Here is a 21,166-nt window from a genome sequence, read left to right as displayed (position 1 = left end):
CCAGAAAAATATGCTGAGATGGGGATGCTGAGCCACATACCCTGAGTTATCAGCCCATTGACCAGGAAGCCAGACAGACGACTGAGACACAGGCTCCAGGCCACCAGCCTTTGGCCAGGGTACCATTCTTCTGAGATAGAGAGGGACAGCTAGCTCAGGCCTTTCCTCAGCATGAACCCTTCTGTCTGAGATGAGACTGGAGAAGCCAGCTCAGTGTCTTGCCTGTATTGTTTTGCACTTGAGTTCCTCCAGTAAAGAAGCACACTGGTTTACTGCAAACTCGACTCTCTGGATTTATTTCCCATTGGGGTGCACCACCCTTTATCATCCCTTCTGGAGAGCAGCAACACACGGTGACCCCTCGATTGAGTTGTGTCCGGATGTGTCCTCAGGATATGTCATCACTATCAGTAGGAGAAGGTCTGACTCCCAGCATCCCCACTGATCAGCTGTTGGAAGGCACCACAGCACTCTGGAGAATGCTGTGGCCTCTTTCTCAGCATGTGATACCATGTCCATCACACACATGAAATTTTTTGTAGCTTATTTCCATTCAATTGAAGGACAGCCACAATATGATGTATGCCACTATGCTGTTATTGAGAGGCTGTTATTGATTCCATTAAAAATAACTATTCTTAGTTATTGGAATCTGCTACTGTCTACTGATTACAATTGCTGTTTTTATAGTACGTGCACATTTGGTCAATATGGTGGTAATTTATCCACCCCATACGCCAGAAAAGTGGTGTAAAAATGTCACAGACAGCAAGTTTGCAACTTTTTTTTTGTTCAAATGGTGTTTATACACCACCCTCTACACTAAATGAAAAGGAAGGGGGAAGGTCATGGAGTGAGCAGGCACATTGGCCATGGCAGACGTATGCCTTGTCATAAATTAAGCACATGGGAGACATTTATTAAACCAGACACGTCTGCTTTTTGGTGTAGAAATGTTGCACGACATACATTTTCTGTGACATTTTGGAGCCACAACACTTCTCAAAGTGGTCTATGTTTAGGCCTGAAAAGTGAGATTAGACCTGGATTATGGCACATTATCTGCTACACTTGCAAAAGTCGCATTTTACGCTAGGCAGCCTCCTGGTGTGTTTTAGTATATAATTTAGCGTATAACTTATCGACACTAGTGTTTTCTACACCATTCTTGATATCTTTTGCACCACCGGAACATAGGGGAAAGTTATCATTTGAGATTGTTATCATGTCACTTTTAAGTCTGGTTTTGCATTGTGTGGTTGCACCAAATGGTGCACAGTCTTCATGTATTTGGTGCAACAGCATTGTGTTGTATGACTTAAGGCTGTATTACACTGGCTGATATTTCGGTTCATAATCTCCAACGAGCGTTCGCATGTCATAGCAATGGTTACTCCCCATGCTGCTGCGGAGATTGCTGCATGTAATAGCAGTGGTCTCTAGTGTTGAGCGGGAGGTGCCATATTAGATTTTGAGATGTTTCGCGAATATTCGCTTGAATATTTGTCTTATATTCGTCGAAATCGAATATTCGTCATTATTGTATTTATTGCGATTAATATGCGATTTAATCATTCGCATATTGCGATTTTTAAGCTTAGAATTAGAAGTTATAAATTATAACTTCTAATTGCCTTATAACTTAATAATAAGGCAACTTTCCTATTCTTTAATCTTGGAGATTAAAGAATCTAGATTTAACACGAATTTAGCGCTATATTCTATGTCTTTGTTAATAAAAGAAACAAAATAGCGAAGTATTCTTTATTCTACATCAACGAAGATAGCGAAGTATTCTACATCTTCCTCAATTTAAGTTATTATTGCATTGCGATTACAAATTAGCACTGCTAGATTCCATATTTGTTAACTTTGTTAATTCTAGCAAGCTGACCCATTCCATTAGAGACCCAGCAGCAGCTACAAGTTAAAATCGCAATGCAATTAATATAACTTGAATTAATCGCATTGCGATTTCAACTTAGACCTGGTTTACTAAATTACTTTAAATTAGCGAGGATGACGAATATATTTATTAGTCAAAACGAAATATTCTCCATCTTCGCTAATTCAAGAAAGCTAACCATTGTAAACCAGGTACAAGTTAAAATCGTTATGCGATTTATTCAAGTTATATTATTCGCATTGCGATTGCAACTTGATTCTCACATCCGACAGTACATTCTAACATGGAGGCATTCCCATGGTGATGGGGATGCTCCATGCGCACGGGAAGTAGATAGAGGCGGCAACGGGCACTGACTTGAGCGGGCAGGGAGCAAGGAATCCTCTCTTAAAAGTGCTGCTTTTGGACAAAGCTAGGGTAACAATAATAAAAAAAAAAAGAATATTCGAAATAACGAATATATAGCACTATATTAGAAATATTTGCGAATTAGCAAAGTGCCGATATTCGCTTAAAAATTTCGATATTCGAATATTCGCGCTCAACACTAGCGGTCTCCTCTGCTAGCTAGCAAGCGATTTCGAGGATGGAACGCTTTCCTCCCCACAATCGCTTGTTGATCTGCTTGTCAAGCTTAAAGGGTTTGTGTCACTTCAGCAAGTGGCATTTATCATATAGAGAAAGTTAATACAAGGCACTTGCTAATGTATTGTTATTATCCATATTGATTCTTTTGCTGGCTGAATTAATTTTTCCATTACATTATACACTGCTCGTTTCCATGGTTACGATCACCCAGCAATCCAGCAGTGGTGGCCGTGCTTGCACACTATAGGAAAATGTTGCAGCCTCTCTGGTAGCTGAGACTGCGGGAGCGCACATAGGCTAGTGTTTTTTCCTATAGTGTGCAAGCACGACCACCGCTGCTGGATTACAGGGTGGTTATAACCATGAAAACAAACAGTGTATATTATGATGGAAAAATTCATCCAGCCAGCAAAGGAAGCAATATGAATAATAACAATACATTAGTAAGTGCCTTGTATTAACTTTCTCTACGTAATAAATGCTATTGGCTGAAGTGATACCATCCCTTTAAGTCTTAAAAATTCACCAGGGGACTGCCTCTGTAGGATGCTTTTTTGCGATATTTCCAAGTGTTGCTGATAATAACTGTGCCATAATCTCCAGGTTTAAGCTCACTTTTCAGGCTCAAGCATAGACCTCTTTGAAAAGTGGCGTGGCTCCTAAATGTCGCAGAAATGTTGTAATGGGCATGTTGTGCGACATTTTTGTATCTGGTTTGATAAATGTCCCCCTATACATTTATTTTATTAGTATAGTCATCATAGAATACCATAAACATTTGCATGCACAGTTTTTTGTATTGCTTTTTTTTTTTTCTTGCAGACACTTTCTATACTAGTTACTTATATGTGTTTAAATGCCTCTATATTTAACCTACCGACCATTCAGTAACATTGGAAAGCTTTCCTTCAACTGGCAGGAAGCATCACATTAGTATTACACTAGTGTCAAAAGATCAAATAACATGAGAGGGGGAGAGCAATGAATAAGCACATTCATTGCTGGATTTTGCCAGGGGCGTAACTATAGGGGAAGCAGGGGAAGCGGCTGCTTTGGGGCCCTGACCCAGAAGGGGGCCCATCCAGGAAGAGGAGGACTAAAAGATTTTGTCAGGGCCCCCCCAACAGTATTACACAATGAATTTATATACAGTGACCGTATAGACAGTGTATAAAACGGATGGAACAGCTGCCGGCCCTGGTCTGAGAGAGCGATCTTTACTAACCACAGGAATAGGGGCGGCATGAAAGGAAGGGGTTGCGAAAAAATAAAAAAATTGCTGTGGGGCCCAGTCATTTCTAGCTACGCCACTGGATTTTGCATTAGGACAGTAATGGTACACTTACCGGGATTCACCTCAGTATGTGGTAATGATACATCTACAAACTACTGGTAAATGTAAAATGCTGCATTATTTATACCTAACGTAGGAACATAGCTATGTGTAATTCAACAACAAGGGTCCATTGCAGATCCGCAAAACACAGACACCGGCAATGTGCGTTCCGCATTTTGCGGACCGCACACCGCCAGCACTCTCATAGAAATTGCCTTTTCTTGTCCGGTGTAGGACATGTTCTATTTTTTGGCGGAACGGAAGTGCAGATCCGCAAGTACAGATCCACAAATGCAGATGCGGATAGCACATTCTGGCCCCATTTAAAATGAATGGGTCCGCACCTGTTCCGCAAAATTGCGGAACAGATGCGGACCCATTTTGCGGACATGTGAATGGACCCTAAAACAACCTGGTCTTGCCTTGATCTAAATACTGATCTCATTAGTTGACACTCCCCCATTTAAAGGGGATAAGCTGCATTAACAGATATAGTCCATGGACAGCAGTGGTGCTTTTTCTTAAAGAAAAAAAAGAACTTTTTTTTAGTGCTGGACACCCCCCTTTAACCCATTCTTTGCTGTAGACAATTTTTTATTTCATTTTCGTTTTTTCCTCCCCACCTTCCAAGAGTCAGATCTTTTTTACTTCTCTGTCAAGATAGGCTGAGTTGTACTTTTTAACTACACAATTTAATGTTCCATATAATGTGTTGTGAATAGCGATGGGCAAATTTCTTGAAATTTGTTTCAGGTCCAATTCTAATGAATCAGTTGGAAGATTCAATTTAGGTAATTTGGCTTTTAGGCTTTCCAACAGGTTTTTGTAAAAATGGTGCAATTGCTCAACATCTGCAGCAAAATAGACGTTGGTGGTGCTGAAAAATATTATTTTTTGTTATTGACTGTAGAAAATTCACTACAGGTTTTTGGAAAAAAAGGAGCAATTACAGAACATCTGTGGAAAAATATATGCTGCCAGGGATGCTGGAAAATGCTTAATGTCCACCTATGTGCAACAGATCTTTGGAAAAAAGGCTCAGTTTCTTAATGTCTCTGGCAAAATTCACAGTGTTGGTGATGCTGTAAAAAAATGCATTTTGTACATCTATTAACTTTAGAAGGTATGCTGCAGCCTTTTGGAAATTTATTAACTGTAGAAAATTTGCGGCAAAATACACTACTTACGAAAAGTTAGGGATATTTGGCTTGTGGGTGAAATTTCAGGATGAACCTAAAATGCACCTTAACCTTTACAGGTGAACTTAATGTGACCTTCTCTAAACCTTTGAGTGCACATGTCCAACTGTTCAATGTTTCAGTGCTTTTTGCACAACTTGCTGTTCTCTAACAAGGAGCTTAACAACAAAATTCACAACAGGTGTTTGATTCATGAATCGTCCAATTAACTTCCTGGTTCAATTAGAATTGGTATTTAAACAGTCCTCCTCATCATGCTGATCTCATTTTGACATGATGAGACCAAGATTACAACTAACAATTGATCAACATCGCCATTGCGAGGCTTCAAGTAGGATGTTCTCAGACAGAAGTGGCCACTGAGCTTTGAGTGACACAGAGTGTCATCAACAGGTTGCAACCGTGATACAGAGAGACTGGAAGAGTTACAGAAAGGCATAGAAGTGAACGTCCCACACTGATGATCGCTTCATTGTGAACAATGACCTGTGGAACTGGATGATGAATGCCACACAACTCCAGGCACATTTAAGGTAGGTGAGAGGCACCCAAGCACCAAAGTGTCACGTCAGAGCATTCGAAAATGTTTACATCAGGATGGTCTGCATGCATGATGACCTAACTACACCACCAGGCACAGGTGTCATCATCTTGCATGGGCACGGAGCATCTACGCTGTATGAGGCACCAGTGGGCTTCAGTGCTGTTCACTAATGAAAGTCAATTCACAGTGAGTAGAAATGATGACAATGATGGCATCTTAACGATGTTTGAGATGTCAAGGAGAGCGCTATGCATCAGCCACTTTTGTCACCAGATAAACCTTTGGTGGTAGTCCTTTTACAGTGTGTGCAGGTGTGTCTATCCAATACAAAACTGCCCTAGACTTTGTGTATGGTACAGTAACAAGCACATACTACTTGAATATTATCATTAATCCAGACATTGGGCCTGAGTTGCCATGTGGAGGCTTGTAACTCTGTACACCTGCACCTCAATGATCTGAGGGCTGTCCTTTTAAGAAGAATTGGATTCTATGCTTCAGCAGGCAATAGGTAGACTTGTGAACAGCGTGAGATGTTTTTGTCAATCTGTAATTGATGCTCAAGGCCACATGATAAGTTATTGAGACATTAAAATTTTTTGTGGGGTATACCCACCACTGTTGTTCGCTTTTGTTTCAATAAATAGTTTGAGATGAAGAAATCGCCACTGCATGCTTCTACTTAAATGCCCTACTTTCATGATATAATATCACTGTAGCGTGAACTTTTTTAGTTTTGGATAAATTCCACCTGAAAGCCAAATATCCCTAACTTTTTGTGAGTTGTGTATATTAATAAGAGCTTAGATAACTTACCGCGCTTGAATTTTTTACAGATGTGCCAATGTTTTTGTATTAGGTTTTCACACTGCCCACCTCTGATGGAATGTTGCCAAGCTCCCTAACCTATCCACTTATTAGCTGCCAAGGCAGTAGGGGTAAAGCCACTGAGGAAGGGGAGTGAAGTCCCCGAAACGCGTTTGGCGTATACCCCTGCACTGACAAGAACCTGGATACTTCTTGGACCACCTAAGCAAATTTAAAACATTGGAGCGCTCCAAATCTTCTTACTCCGTGAGTAAAAAATCTCACCCACGAATTGGACTAAGAGACCAAACCTCGCAATATCTCTGGAATAGTCACGTGAGACTCACCAGAGAGCGAGGATGCCGAGGGAGCAGCTACAGCCATACGGTGGTGAGTAGACAGCTGAGAAACGGGACTGCCGATTACCACCATACACCGGTAAGCTGCACATTTATATTATCTACCAACACATGGTATTGCCCATAATAACATTGGGCATAATATAATCTCCACGACCGCATTTTGCTCCCTGCCGGACTGAACTGTAACTCATCGAGTGCGGACATTGCAATTTAGGGAGAAAGAGTTTCTGGAGTTGAACTACCGTAGCATACATTCTATGTGAAATTTAAACGGACAGTGCTCTAGGGACAATATCAATTTTCTCTTGTCAAAGAACAATACATTGCTATACAGGAGTAAGCTTGCGATAGAAGTGGCATTTGGACAATACAATTGTCTACAGCATAGCGCTTGAAGGAATTTCCTTCATAGGGCCCTATCACATTTGAGAGGGCTGCTGCCAGTTGATTGTATATTTTATATTGTTATATTTTAGGGTGTAATTTTAATGTGATTATTTTTATTGCATGCGTCCCACAGAGATTGTGATTTCCGGAACTGTGGTTTTATGGTGTGATTTATATTGTATATTTTTTCTGCCTTATCTTATTGTACAAACCGGATTCCCAAAAAGTTGGGACACTATACAAATCGTGAATAAAAACTGAATGCAATGATGTGGAGGTGCCAACTTCTAATATTTTATTCAGAATAGAACATAAATCACGGAACAAAAGTTTAAACTGAGAAAATGTACCATTTTAAGGGAAAAATATGTTGAATCAGAATTTCATGGTGTCAACAAATCCCCAAAAAGTTGGGACAAGGCCATTTTCACCACTGTGTGGCATCTCCCCTTCTTCTTACAACACTCAACAGACGTCTGGGGACCGAGGAGACCAGTTTCTCAAGTTTAGAAATAGGAATGCTCTCCCATTCTTGTCTAATACAGGCCTCTAACTGTTCAGTCGTCTTGGGCCTTCTTTGTTGCACCTTCCTCTTTATGATGCGCCAAATGTTCTCTATAGGTGAAAGATCTGGACTGCAGACTGGCCATTTCAGTACCCGGATCCTTCTCCTATGCAGCCATGATGTTGTGATTGATGCAGAATGTGGTCTGGCAATATCTTGTTGAAAAATGCAGGGTCTTCCCTGAAAGAGATGACGTCTGGATGGGAGCATATGTTGTTCTAGAACCTGAATATATTTTTCTGCATTGATGGTGCCTTTCCAGACATGCAAGCTGCCCATGCCACACGCAGTCATGCAACCCCATACCGTCAGAGATGCAGGCTTCTGAACTGAGCGTTGATAACAACTTGGGTTGTCCTTGTACTCTTTGGTCCAGATGCCATGGCGTCCCAGATTTCCAAAAAGAACTTTGAATCGTGACTCGTCTGACCACAGAACAGTCTTCCATTTTGCCACACTCCATTTTAAATGATCCCTGGCCCAGTGAAAACGCCTGAGCTTGTGGATCTTGCTTAGAAATGGCTTCTTCTTTGCACTGTAGAGTTTCAGCTGGCAACGGTGGATGGCACGGTGGATTGTGTTCACTGACAATGGTTTCTGGAAGTATTCCTGAGCCCATTCTGTGATTTCCTTTACAGTAGCATTCCTGTTTGTGGTGCAGTGTCGTTTAAGGGCCCGGAGATCACGGGCATCCAGTATTGTTTTACGGCCTTGACCCTTACGCACAGAGATTGTTCCAGATTCTCTGAATCTTCGGATGATGTTATGCACAGTTGATGATGATAGATGCAAAGTCTTTGCAATTTTTCGCTGGGTAACACCTTTCTGATATTGCTCCACTATCTTTCTGCGCAACATTGTGGAAATTGGTGATCCTCTACCCATCTTGGCTTCTGAGAGACACTGCCACTCTGAGAAGCTCTTTTTATACCCAATCATGTTGCCAATTGACCTAATTAGTGTTAATTGGTCTTCCAGCTCTTCGTTATGCTCAAATTTACTTTTTCCAGCCTCTTATTGCTACTTGTCCCAACTTTTTGGGGATTTGTTGACACCGTGAAAATTGGAATCAACGTATTTTTCCTTTAAAATGATACATTTACTCGGATTAAACGTTTGATCTGTCATCTACGTTCTATTACAAATAAAATATTGACATTTGCCATCTCCACATCATTGCATTCAGTTTTTATTCACAATTTGTTTGGAATCCGGTTTGTATTAAATTATGCTGATGTGACCCACATAGTGAGTGCCAGTCTTATATATATTTCTCTAAGGCTTAGAGTAAACAATTGTGGCCATTTGCCCCCACATACAGCATATTTATGCAAAAGAAGGGAGTCATGACTTTGCCTCCTTGTCTCTCCAATTTGTACCATGGTGGCACTCTAGTTAATCACCAGATTGCTCACCAGAAGATTGGGGCATGCACAGAGTGGCAAAGCTTATTTTAAAATGTTTAGGAATTTTGATCTGTGGACAATGTGAATAGCAATGACCTGGGGCAGTAAGTGGTAATGAGCAGCCTATGAACTGGGCCACTGTGGCTGGATGGAACTGTAATTAGGCAACTGTCAATTGGAAAATTACTAGGGAAATAGTGTGTGGCAATTTGATGGGGCTGTGTGACCTGTTGTAGAGTTTATAGGTATGGCTGGTCAAGATGAATAGCTGCCGGTCGAATTAACATTTGGGCTACAGCCATCTAAGGTGGATGACCAGCTTTAGATATAAAAGTGGTTTTCTCACCATAACAAAATATTATCTATTCACTGTATAGGTGATAAATGTTTGATCACTGAGAACAGAGATTCCAAGCCCCCCTACCTCTGTTTACTTATCCTGCCTACTTGTGTTGGCCCTGACTGCTGTGAGTTTTGATCCACCTATAATATGAAGGAACTTTTAGATTTTTTCTCCATCCATCCTTGATTTATTTTTTCCATTTATTGGTATTTTCAGGAACTTAGTTGCTCCTGCTGATGGCTGGATATAAGCAGTTTTCTATCACTAGCTACCAATCTAGAAGGGAGAGAAAATGAAGAAAATGTCCAAATATAAAAAGGACTTCATTTTTATGTTCCACAATTCTGTTTCCTACATTTGGGTAAAATGTGCTGAAACTTGAAGTTGTCTTTAGTTGTTTTATTCAAGATTGCCAGCAAGGGTCATCGCTGTGATGCTTTTAACATCTGTTTTGTTTTATATTGTATGCAGCATGTGGTTTGTGTGATTAGTTCCTTCTGTTAGAAATGCTGTTATAGGATATAGACATATACTAGAAGTTAAAAAGAACCAAAAGGTTCAAGCTTTTTTCCTAATAGCCAAGAGAAGAGTAGACACACAAGAACTCTTCTCTGTTGGAGATATGGACGCCCATAAGTACATTAAGTTGACTTAAAGAAGACCTTTCATCAGAATCAAGTATGTAAACTGAATATACAGACGTGTAGAGCGGCGCCCAGGGATCCCCCTGCACTTACTATTATCCCCGGGCGCCGCTCCGTTCTCCGGTTATAGCCTCCGGTATAGTCATAGTTAGGCTCCACCCACTTGAGCCTGCCGGCGTCTCTTTCTCCTATGCTGTAGCGCTGGCCAATCGCAGCGCTCAGCTCATAGCCTGGCTAAGAGCTGAGAGCTGCGATTGGCCAGCTCTACAGCATAGGAGAAAGAGACGCCGGCAGGCTCAAGTGGGTGGAGCCTAATTATGACTATACCGGAGGCTATAACCGGAGAACGGAGCGGCGCCCGGGGATAATAGTAAGTGCAGGGGGATCCCTGGGCGCCGCTCTACACGTCTGTATATTCAGTTTACATACTTGATTCTGATGAAAGGTCCTCTTTAAGATTAATTGCTTATGGGTCCCTTTTATTACTACATCTATTTAAAGGGGTTGTCTAGCTTTTTTAACTATCGAAAGCAGCATGCTCTACCTGTTGAAAAAAACATACCTGCTATAAGAGGCTCCAATCCAGCTCCCTGGGTCCCTAGCTCCCTCAACAGTCTTCTGATCTCTGTCCTGTAAACATTTGAAAGATGGTGTGATGGTTATAGATAGGAGAAACCCCCCTGACATTCTTGTGGCTGGCCATAAAATCATTGATGCCTTATCCCAAGACAAAATCAGTGGAGCATAACTTCACTCAGAAAATATATTACCCCATCATAAACACTATTGTAGCATTTGAGAGGTCCTCAGTGCCAGTAGGCCTAATGGAGCCATGTGAAAGGTCAGGTAGAGGATACTATGACCCGCAGTAGGGGTCATGTATTAAAAACCATACCAATGAAGATTTAGCAAAGTAATACTGAATGTAATTTATAACTTGGCCGTGTGCTGCTCAGAATTGAAATTTGTTCATCCACGGCATCTCCGCTGTGAACGTCAACTAAATCAGGGCCCTGGAAGAGGTAGTAATTAAAGAATGCACCACGTACTGTCTGTACGTCCTGCATGTTTGATATGCACATGTGTGGAACATTATGACGGATGGGATGAAAGTGATATGAAGTCCCTATGATACCCACAGGAAGATTTATCTCAGTGGACAGATTCTGAGCCAAGCACTGACCGCATACAAGTTGGTTGTAAAAGGCCATTAGCGTACACACTTAAGGTGTATGTGTCGCTGTAGCAAGTTATCATTTCTTTGGGGGACAATTTGCTTGATTAACTGGCTGACTTTCCTACCCCTAGGCAACCGGACTTTTACCATCTCGTAACATATTAAGTACCATTTGTTTTATCCCTTTTATATTCAAACTGTTATTTTTGCATTTTATTAGTATTTTTATCTTGTGATAACTGTATTTTTGTATGCACTGTCCTTTAGATATTAAAACTTCACTTTAATAATAGCCTTATTGTGTTCTAAACTATTTCAAGACTTCAGAAGAAGTATTATGCATATTGGTGTAGTATCCCTGTGAATGTTAGAGAGAGTAGTAGGTTGGAGTGGGTAATTGTGAGTTACCTAGTTTAAGGCGTCTTGTTCGCTTAACATGACAAGTGGTGGCAGCTAATATTGTTTAGATGTGGATGTCCGATAGCTAAAGGGGGACGATTTAGCATAACTCTGTGGCTCAAAGTAGTATAGTGGGAGGTGGACGTTAAAATATGGGTGACACTTTACGCTCCCATTCTGAGTCTAAGTCGTGATCCTGGCATGAGGTCATTGACTAGCAGTGGCAAATGACCTAGTGGTGACTTGCCACATAGGGGGACACATCCCCACTGAGGCTAATTATTGACTGCAGTGTCACCGGAAGTGCTATATTTACTCTTAGTGCTATACTGTTATTGAAAACTTGATTAGATTCATGTTGAGCATGCTGATTCTGAATGCTATTGTTCACAAGACATTGCAGAATTTTTTATAGAGTGGGTGGTCCTGCCTTACTCCAATCCAGTGTTGTAAGTGTGCATCTGATTTAATATATTTTCATTTGTATATTTTATTCACATTGACTGTACAATAAAAAGTGATTTGATATTATGATTACTTTATGCATTATATCAGTATTTTTTCTCGTAAATACATTGATGTAGCCAATGTTATCTTGACCGGCTTCATGCATTAACACGCCAAAATCACGTTATTGCAATAGAACAAATTGCATTAAAATGACCATCACAAAAAATGGATTAAAATGGAAAATTTGCCAAAAAAGTGAAATTCTGAAATTTCATCTCCATTTTCCATTAATTCTTGTGGAACACCTAAAGGGTTAACAAAGTTTGTAAAATAAGTTTTTAATACCTTGAGGGGTGTAGTTTCTAAAATGGCTTTCATTTTGGGTGGTTTCTATTCTGTAAGCCTCACAAAGTGACTTCAGACCTGAACTGGTCCTTAAAAAGTGGGTTTTGGAACTTTTCTGAAAAATTTCAAGATTTGTTTCTAAACTTCTAAGTCTTCTAACATCCCCAAAAATTTGCAAATTTTTCGTAATTTTGGGTAAATTTGGTATTATATTATAAATAAAAATGAAATATTTTGACTCAATTTTTCCACTGTCATGAAGTACAATATGTGACAAGAAAACAATGTCATAATGGCCTGGATAAGTAAAAACTTTTTAAAGTTATTACTACATTAAGTGTCAGATTTGCAAAAAATGGCCTGGGCAGGAAGGTGAAAACTGGCCTGGGGTTGAAAGGGTTAAACTAAACCTTGAAGTAGTCACCACTTCTTGTTGCCTACAATATAAATATATTTACCATATCTGCTCCTTCTTCATACAAAATATCACCACAATGCTTATAGTATATGTGCTCTTATCATATGCCAGATGGGCTATTCCTATATGACCTACTCCACACTATAAAAAATAAACAAAACTTTGTTTAGAGTTGCTTATGGTCAGGCATTTAGTTCTACAAGCCCAAAAGATTAATGCACCCAAAAAGCAGAGGTTGGGGTCGTGCCGTAAAGCTATGAACACCTTTGCACTTATTTTTTTTTAATTGTTTGTTTGTTTCCTAAATGCAAAATAAACAACATTCTAAATAGCCAACATTAAAAAAAGACCTTCCTATTATTTTAAATGTGCAGAGTGTGCGCAAAGTCTTCACCTAGCTGGTGCTGCTGAATCTGACATAAATACATCAGTGCACTGTTCTTATTTCAGATGGCTCTGTCTGCTCTCCTGCCCTCTTCTCTCAATGTTAGAGATAGCAGCTGAGGACACAATGAATTCAAGGCAGCTCACACAGGCTGTAGAAAGGGAGGAAAGCACACACAACAGTTTGCAAGGGGAAGATAATAAAATCCTGGATAAACTGCGAGGGATTGAATATGACAGGGACTGAAAATGAAAGAAGAAATCAAGATTGTAGAATGAAACATGGTGCTGCTTTTTTGTTTCTCACTCAAGGTACCAGTAACTGCTAACATACTGTATATAAAAAGAAATTCTATGTCCAAAGGTGTCCATAGCCTTTAGAGAGGTCATATCATATAAGGATATTATAAAATATTATACAATAAAATATAAAATACCTTTTTTGCGCATTTGTATTTTTTAAATGTACCATTCCTAGCAATTCAATATTTTATTATTTTTGTTATGTAATCTACAGTTCCCTTTTGTCTGGCTAAGTACACTGGGGTCAGGGCACTATTAGAACTGTAACAGCCTCATGTGGTTTTTGTTTGTTAAATTCTCGAAGTATGGCTTTCATTTTTTTCCTCCTTTCAGTTCAGTGTTACAGGTATGCCCTAACACCTTATAACATCTGAAGAATGATCATTTAAGTATGTTTTCATAAAATTTATGTCCAGTATAAGGAAATAGATAATTATTATTATTATTTATTATTAAAGTGCCATTCATTCCAAAGCGCTGCAGATATTAAAAGGGGTATACATACATAATACAGACAATTGCACTAAGCATGAACAAGACGAGTTACAAACTGGTACAGAAGGAGAGAGGGCCCTGTCCGTGAGGGCTTACAATCTACATGGTATGGGAGAAGGACACAGTAGGAGAGGGTAAAGTTGGTCATGGCGGTATAGAGGCAGCAGGGTCACCGGTTGTAGGCTTGTCTGAAGAGGTGGGCTTTTAGGTTTCTTTTGAAGGATTCCACTGTAGGCGAGAGTCTGATATGTTGGGGTAGCGAGTTCCAGAGTGTTGTGGATGCACGGGAGAAATCTTGGAGGTGACTGTGGGAAGAGGTGATAAGAGGAAAGGAGAAGGAGGTCTTATGAGGATCAGAGATTGTGTATTGGGATGTATCAGGAAAGTAGCTCAGAGATGTAGGGAGGAGACAGGTTGTGGACAGCCTTCTATGTATTTGTTAGTATTTTGAACTGAATTCACTGGGCAATGGGGAGGCAGTGAAGGAATTGGCAGGGTGGAGAGGAAGAGGAGTAACAGGGTGAGAAGTGGATTACTCGGGCAGGAGAGTTGAGGATAGATTGGAGGGGTGCGAGAGTGCTAGATGGAAGGCCATACAGGAGGATGTTGCAGTAGTCTAGGCGGAAAATGAAGAGGGCATGTACAAGCATTTTGGCAGACTCAAAGTTGAGGAAAGCACTGATGTGGGAGATGTTTTTGAGTTGGAGGCGGCAGGTGGTGGAAATGGCTTGAATCTGCGGTCAGAAGGAGAGGGCAGACTCCAAGGTCACTCCAAGGCAGCTGACTTTGTTGACCAGGGAGAGTGTGCAGCCATTGATTGTGATAGATAGATCTGTTGGGGGAGTTGAGCAAGATGGGGGAAAGATTATGAATTCTGTTTTATCCATGTTAAGTCTTAGAAAGTGAGAGGAGAAGAAGGAGGATATGGAAGATAGGCATTGTGGGATTCTGGATATTAGGGTGGTGATGTCTGAACCAGAGAGGTAGATTTGTGTGTCGTCAGCATGAAGTTGATACTGAAAGCCATGGGACTCTATGAGCTGTCCCAGGCCGAAAGTGTAGATAGAGAGGAGCAGGGGTCCAAGGACAGATCCTTGCAGGACATCAACAGAGAGGAAATTAGACGAGGAGGTGGTGTGAGAGTGGGAGAGGCTAAATGTCCTCTCTGTGAGGTATGATGTCATCCATGAGAGGGCCAGGTCATTGATGCAGAGAGATGAGAGAGTTTGTAACAGAAGGGAGTGGTCGACAGTGTCAAAGGCAGAGGACAGGTCAAGGAGACGGAGGACAGAATAAATTTTTTTGGTTTTGTCTGTTAGTAGGTCATTGGTGACTTTGGTGAGGGCAGTCTCATTTGAGTGGTGGGGTCGGAAGCCAGATTTTAGCCGGTCAAAGTGGGAGCAGGAGGAGAGATGAGAGGACAGTTCAGAATGGACATGTTGCTCAAGTAGCTTTGAGGCATATGGAAGAAGTGATATTGGGCGATAACTGGACAAAGAAGATGTGTCAAGTGAAGGTTTTTTGAGGATGGGTGTAATGGTAGCATGTTTAAAACCAGAGGAGAAGACACCAGAGGTTAGTGATAGGTTGAAGAGATGTGTTAGGGCTGGGATAAACACTGTGGTCAGGTTAGGGATAAGGTTGGATGGGATTGGGTCAAGTGCACAGGTGGTGAGATGTGATCTGGACAGTAGAATGCAGAGTTTTTCTTCTGTAATGGTGGAGAAGAGGGTTTTGGGATAAGAGGACTGAGCAGTTGTGTAGAGGGTCTGTGGGGACTGTGCACTGAAGTTTTCTCTGATGTTGACTATCTTTTGCTTGAAGTATATGGCAAAGTCCTCAGCTGAGATGAGAGGAGAGGGTGGGGGCGCTGGGGGATGGAGAAGAGAGTTAAAAGTGCTAAAAAGTTGTTTAGGGCTGTGGGACAGGGAAGATATGAGAGATGAGAAGTAGGCCTGTTTTGCATCAGCGAGTGAGGATTTAAAAATGAGGAGGGATTGCTTGTATGTGGTGAAGTGATCATTAGAATGGGATTTCTTCTATCGCCGCTCAGCAGCCCTGGAAGCTTGTCTGAGTTTTTTTTGTCAGGTTGGTGTGCCAGGGTTGTCTGTTGATTTTTGGGGTTTTGTTGAGTGTTAGGGGGGCAACAATGTCCAGAGCTGTACTTATTGTGGTGTTATATAGGGTGGTGGCTGTATCTGGGTCTTGGAGGGAACAAATGGTAGAGAGTGGCAGCAGAGAGTCAGAAAGCAAGCGAAAGTCGAGCTGTTTAAGGTTCCTGCGGGGGTGTGCTAGTGTGTGTACCGGGGAGCAGCAGAAGAGACCAGTGAAGAGAAGGTGAATAGGTTGTGGTCGGAGAGATGGAGAGGTGAATTAGAAAGGTTAGATAGAGAGCAGAGGCGGATAAAGATAAGATCTAGAGTGTGACCATCTCTGTGGGTGGGAGCGGAGGACCACTGTGAGAGGCCGAAGGAGGAAGAGAGTGATAGGAGTTTAGAGGCGGCTGAGTGGCAGGTGTCAATAGGGATGTTGAAGTCACCCATGATGATAGTGGGGATCTCGACAGAAGGAAAGTGTAGGATCCAGGTGTTAAAGTGGTCAAGAAAGATGGTGGCTGGGCCTGGGTGGCAGTAAATGACAGCTTCTTGGAGGTTGGAGGGAGAGTAGATGCGAACAGAGTGTACTTCAAATGAAGTGAGTGTAATGGAAGGTGGCAGTGGAGTTGGGCTGTCGGAGCAGGTGTCTGATAGAATAAGACCAACTCATCCACCATGTTTGCTGCCGTGGCGGGGGGTGTGAGTGAAATGAAATCCGCTATAGGAGAGTGCAGCAGGGGAGGAGGTGTCAGGTGTCAACCATGTTTCTGTGAGACCCAGAAAGGAATGTTTGAGAGATAAAGAGGTCATGAATGTAGGACAGTTTGTTACAGACAGAGAGTGCATTCCATAATGCTCCTGTAAGAGGAACAAAAGGAGCAGGGGTCAGAGGAATGGTTTCTAGGTTTGAAGGGTTGCAGAAATTTGTAGAAGGAGATTTGTAGTAGGAGGTAGAGGTGATAGTGGGGATTTGCTGAGGGGGGACTGGCTTTGGAGAGATATCACCAGCAATGAGGAGAAGCAGAGAAAGTGTTAGTAGGTCAGTATAAAAGAGGGCATGAGGTATCCTCCCCCGCCGCTTCTCAAACTCCTACTCCATATGGAACTCCACTACCAATTTTTACTACCAAATTAGCCAATTTCTGGGTGTATAGTACCACTGCTATACCTAGTAGACGGGTTAAACAAAAAAAAAATAATTGTCATTTACTTTTTCGGGTGAAATTAACCAATTTTTGGGTGTATAGTACCACTGCTATACCTAGTAGACCGGTAAAAAAATAAAAAATAAAAATAAAAAAAATTATATTTTTGGGTGTATAGTACCACTGCTATACCTAGTAGACAGGTTAAACAAAAATGTTTTATTGTCATTTACTTTTTCCGGTTAAATTAACCAATTTTTGGGTGTATAGTACTACTGCTATACCTAGTGGACCGGTAAAAAAAAAGAAAAAAATTGTCAGTTACATTTTATGGGGAAATTAACAAATTTTTGGGTGTATAGTACCACTGCTATACCTAGTAGACAGGTTAAACAAAAAAATAATAATTATCATTTACTTTTTCGGCTTAAATAAACCAATTTTTGTGTGTATAGTACCACTGCTATACCTAGAAGACATGTTAAAAAAAATATAAAAAATTGTCATTTACATTTTCGGGTGAAATTCACCAATTTTGGTGTGTATAGTACCACTGCTATACCTAGTAGACCGGTAAAAAAAAAAAAAAAAAAATTGTCAGTTACATTTTATGGTGAAATTCACCAATTTTGGTGTGTATAGTAATGCTTAAACTTTGAAAAGTTGTCACACTTTTATGCTTTAATAATTTCTCCCATATTTCAACTCTAATTTTAAATTTGAAAAAATGGATCCTCCCTTAAATTTGGTCTCTTTTTCTCACGCTCCCTTTCCGGCCTAGAACCCTGATTCCCCGCCACCCGTAATCACCATGGTAGGCGCATAAAAGAACATCGAAAGTTGATAGAGCAGATATCAAATTGGATCGTGACCATCACGGGGACGTGCGACATGGTGGGGCAGTAAGTGTGCACACGCCTACACGAACTGACTGACAGGGGTCAGCCCCTGCAACTTCTGGATCTCCAAATTAGGCACATGGCCAGAGCTTGCCCTTTACCCCTTGGAGGTGCTGGCCTGCCCTGCAGCCAGTGTATTGTCTGAACGTGTGTTTAGCATGACTGGAGGGGGTTATCATAGGTTATATTTCCCAATATTTTGGGGTGTACCCTAATTTTAAAAATAAAATTTAAAACCAAAAAACAGTGTAGGCTACCTTCTCCTCCACTGCCGCTTCCACCGACACCGCCACATCCACCGCCTCCTCAACCTCCTACTCCATATGGACCTGGTCCTCCTAGATCAAGATTATAATTTTTTATTTTTACCTATTTTATGTTATTTAAAGTCATTTCCCTATCCACATTTGTTTGCAGAGCACTTGCCATGCTCTTAACCACATTTTGACTCCATTTGCAGCCCTTTAGCCCTTTCCATGACATTTTTACAGCCATTTTAGTGCTCAAAAGTTCGGGTCCCCATTGACTTCAATGGGGTTCGGGTTCGGGGTCAGGTTCGGGTCAAGTTCGGTTCCCGAACTTTAACTTATTTCCGAAGTTCGGCCGAACCCGTCGAACCCGAACATCCAGGTGTTCGCTCATTTCTACAAATAACCCCTGGCTGTCAGGTACCTTGGTGAGCACAGTAAAGTATAGCCATCAAAAATATAGAATAACAAGTGAACCTAGAAATGGCTTTGCTGCACTTTTTGCCTATGAAGGGTACTACAAGAAGGTAGATCACTGCTAAACCTGCACACTGCTATTGCTATGTCAGCCTGGTGTTCGCAGCGCATGGGGACGTCCCGTAGGGTTCAGTGCACATGCACCCATAACTGTATACCAGTATCACACTGAAGATCTGACTGCGCCTGCGTGTGCTACAGTAGGACGTGTCTATGGGTGTGTCAATGTGATGTCACCCTTGTCTCAAGGAGTGTAGCGCGCATCACTGTGGGCATATCACTGTGGTGTCAAGGTTGCCTGGAAACAGGGCAAACTAATGGTCCAGTACAGGAGATTAGCCATCATGATGTGTGCTCACAAATGCCTAGTAGCTAAATGTCTTATGGGACATAAATCAAGGAATAGTCGGCAAGCACAGGTTAAATGGGGACATGTTAGCTATGTCAAAAGAGTCTCAGTAGAACAGCCACATGTGTTAGTACCATAATCACTGAGAAAATACAGATAGGGGGACTCCAGCCCAGTACTTGATAAACCCTATCATACTCATTAAATAGAAGAGTGGCCCAAGAAAAAATGGGGTAGACTTTTGAGCTCCTTACATACATATGGAAGGTGTCCTCAGTCACCAGGTAGCCACCTCCAGGCAAAACATACATACTAGTGGTGGGCTGGGTTGCCGTTTGTGGCACAGTTACCCTATGCCTCAAGAGTTGAAATCATTCACCCTAGCTCTAGCTGTAGTCTGTGCCTCTAAATGGGCGGGTCTCTTTTAAGAATGGCCAAGACAGTACTCCTTGTGTTCTCATGCATTACAACTAGCACAAGTACCCGTTGTGTTTGAGAGATTCCCATTTAGAGGACCAACCTATCCAAGGATAGCGCTAGTACTGGACCAATTAAACACGACTCTCAATTGAGGGTCAGGAATTCCGGGTGAAAATCTAGTATGTAGGTTGGAGTTTCATTGTGTGATCTGCACAGTGGACAATGTCCAAACCAACATACAACAGCTCCCTGTGTAATTCAAAGAGATTAATGATGGTGCTGCTCACAAACAACAGGTAAGTATAGCTACCAGTCTTTGGGGAGTGAGAAATAGGAAGAGTATTTTCTGTATAGGATGTCAACTACCAATTGTACCTCCTGGTTCTTCCTTAGCAGAGATACCTATGAACTGAAGGTGAAAGATAGTAAAGTTAGTCAACATAATTATAAAATAATAGCACAACCATAGCTTGGGTACATTCATAGCGTGGGTACAATTACCCAAATATACCAGGAAGGCATGCCTGTTGGTCAGTATAGGGAACCAATCCTGATGTCCTTGTTTAGACCCTTCATTTCTAAGGTATCAATCCAACATAACTCCAATCTCTCTTCCCTGTCACATCCTCTTCTTTAAGGAAGGACACCATCAATAATACAAAACCTCAATTGGGCCATATTGTGCCTCAAGTTCAAAAAATGTGCTGGTATAGGCAAATGAAATCAGTTTCAGGTATATCAGGTTTTTGCTCTCTAAACATTTTCGGGATAGTGCACAGATGTGGTTTAGTCTATTCCTCTATTCCTGAGTGGTTTCCCCTATATAGAATAAACCCCACGGACATTGCAGCATATACATAGTCTAACCTGTAGGTGTAGTGTCCCTTTATGTGTTACCTTTTGCCTGTCCGGGGTGAGAGAAAGTGCTACTTTTGATCATATTGTTGCAGTTGCAGCAGTTAAGGAAAGGGTAGCAGTCTTTCCTAGAATGAAGGTAGGTGTAATTTGGCATAACATCAGTGTGCACTAACCTGTTCCCTATATTCTGAGAACTTCTATAGGACATGAGTGGAGATGACTTGAATTCAATGCCAGGGAAGGATGTGCCAATTGCAGTTAAGAACCTGTCTTATCCTCGTTGGATGACCTGGAGAGTAGTGATGTCCGTTTGTTTATGTTACTGTACCAATCTCTTAGGGTAAAACCTGCTACACATACTTTCTAGTCTGTCCTGTACTATGCTCTCATCTGACACTGTCCTTCTTACCATTAGTACTTGTTTATAATGGAGCGATTTCATCATGTTCCTAGGGTGTGCACTGTTGAAACGTAACATATTGTTACTGTCCGTCGGCTTAGTGTATATGGCTGTGTGTAGCTCTCCCTCATTTATATAGACTGTGGTGTCCAGAAATTGTTGGGAGCTTCATGAGGATACCAAAGTGAAATGTAGTTCAGTGTAGATGTTGTTGAT

Source organism: Bufo bufo, chromosome 2 (genome assembly GCF_905171765.1).
Source record: "Bufo bufo chromosome 2, aBufBuf1.1, whole genome shotgun sequence".
Lineage (NCBI taxonomy): Eukaryota > Metazoa > Chordata > Amphibia > Anura > Bufonidae > Bufo > Bufo bufo.
Note: the sequence above shows the minus strand (reverse complement) of the source record.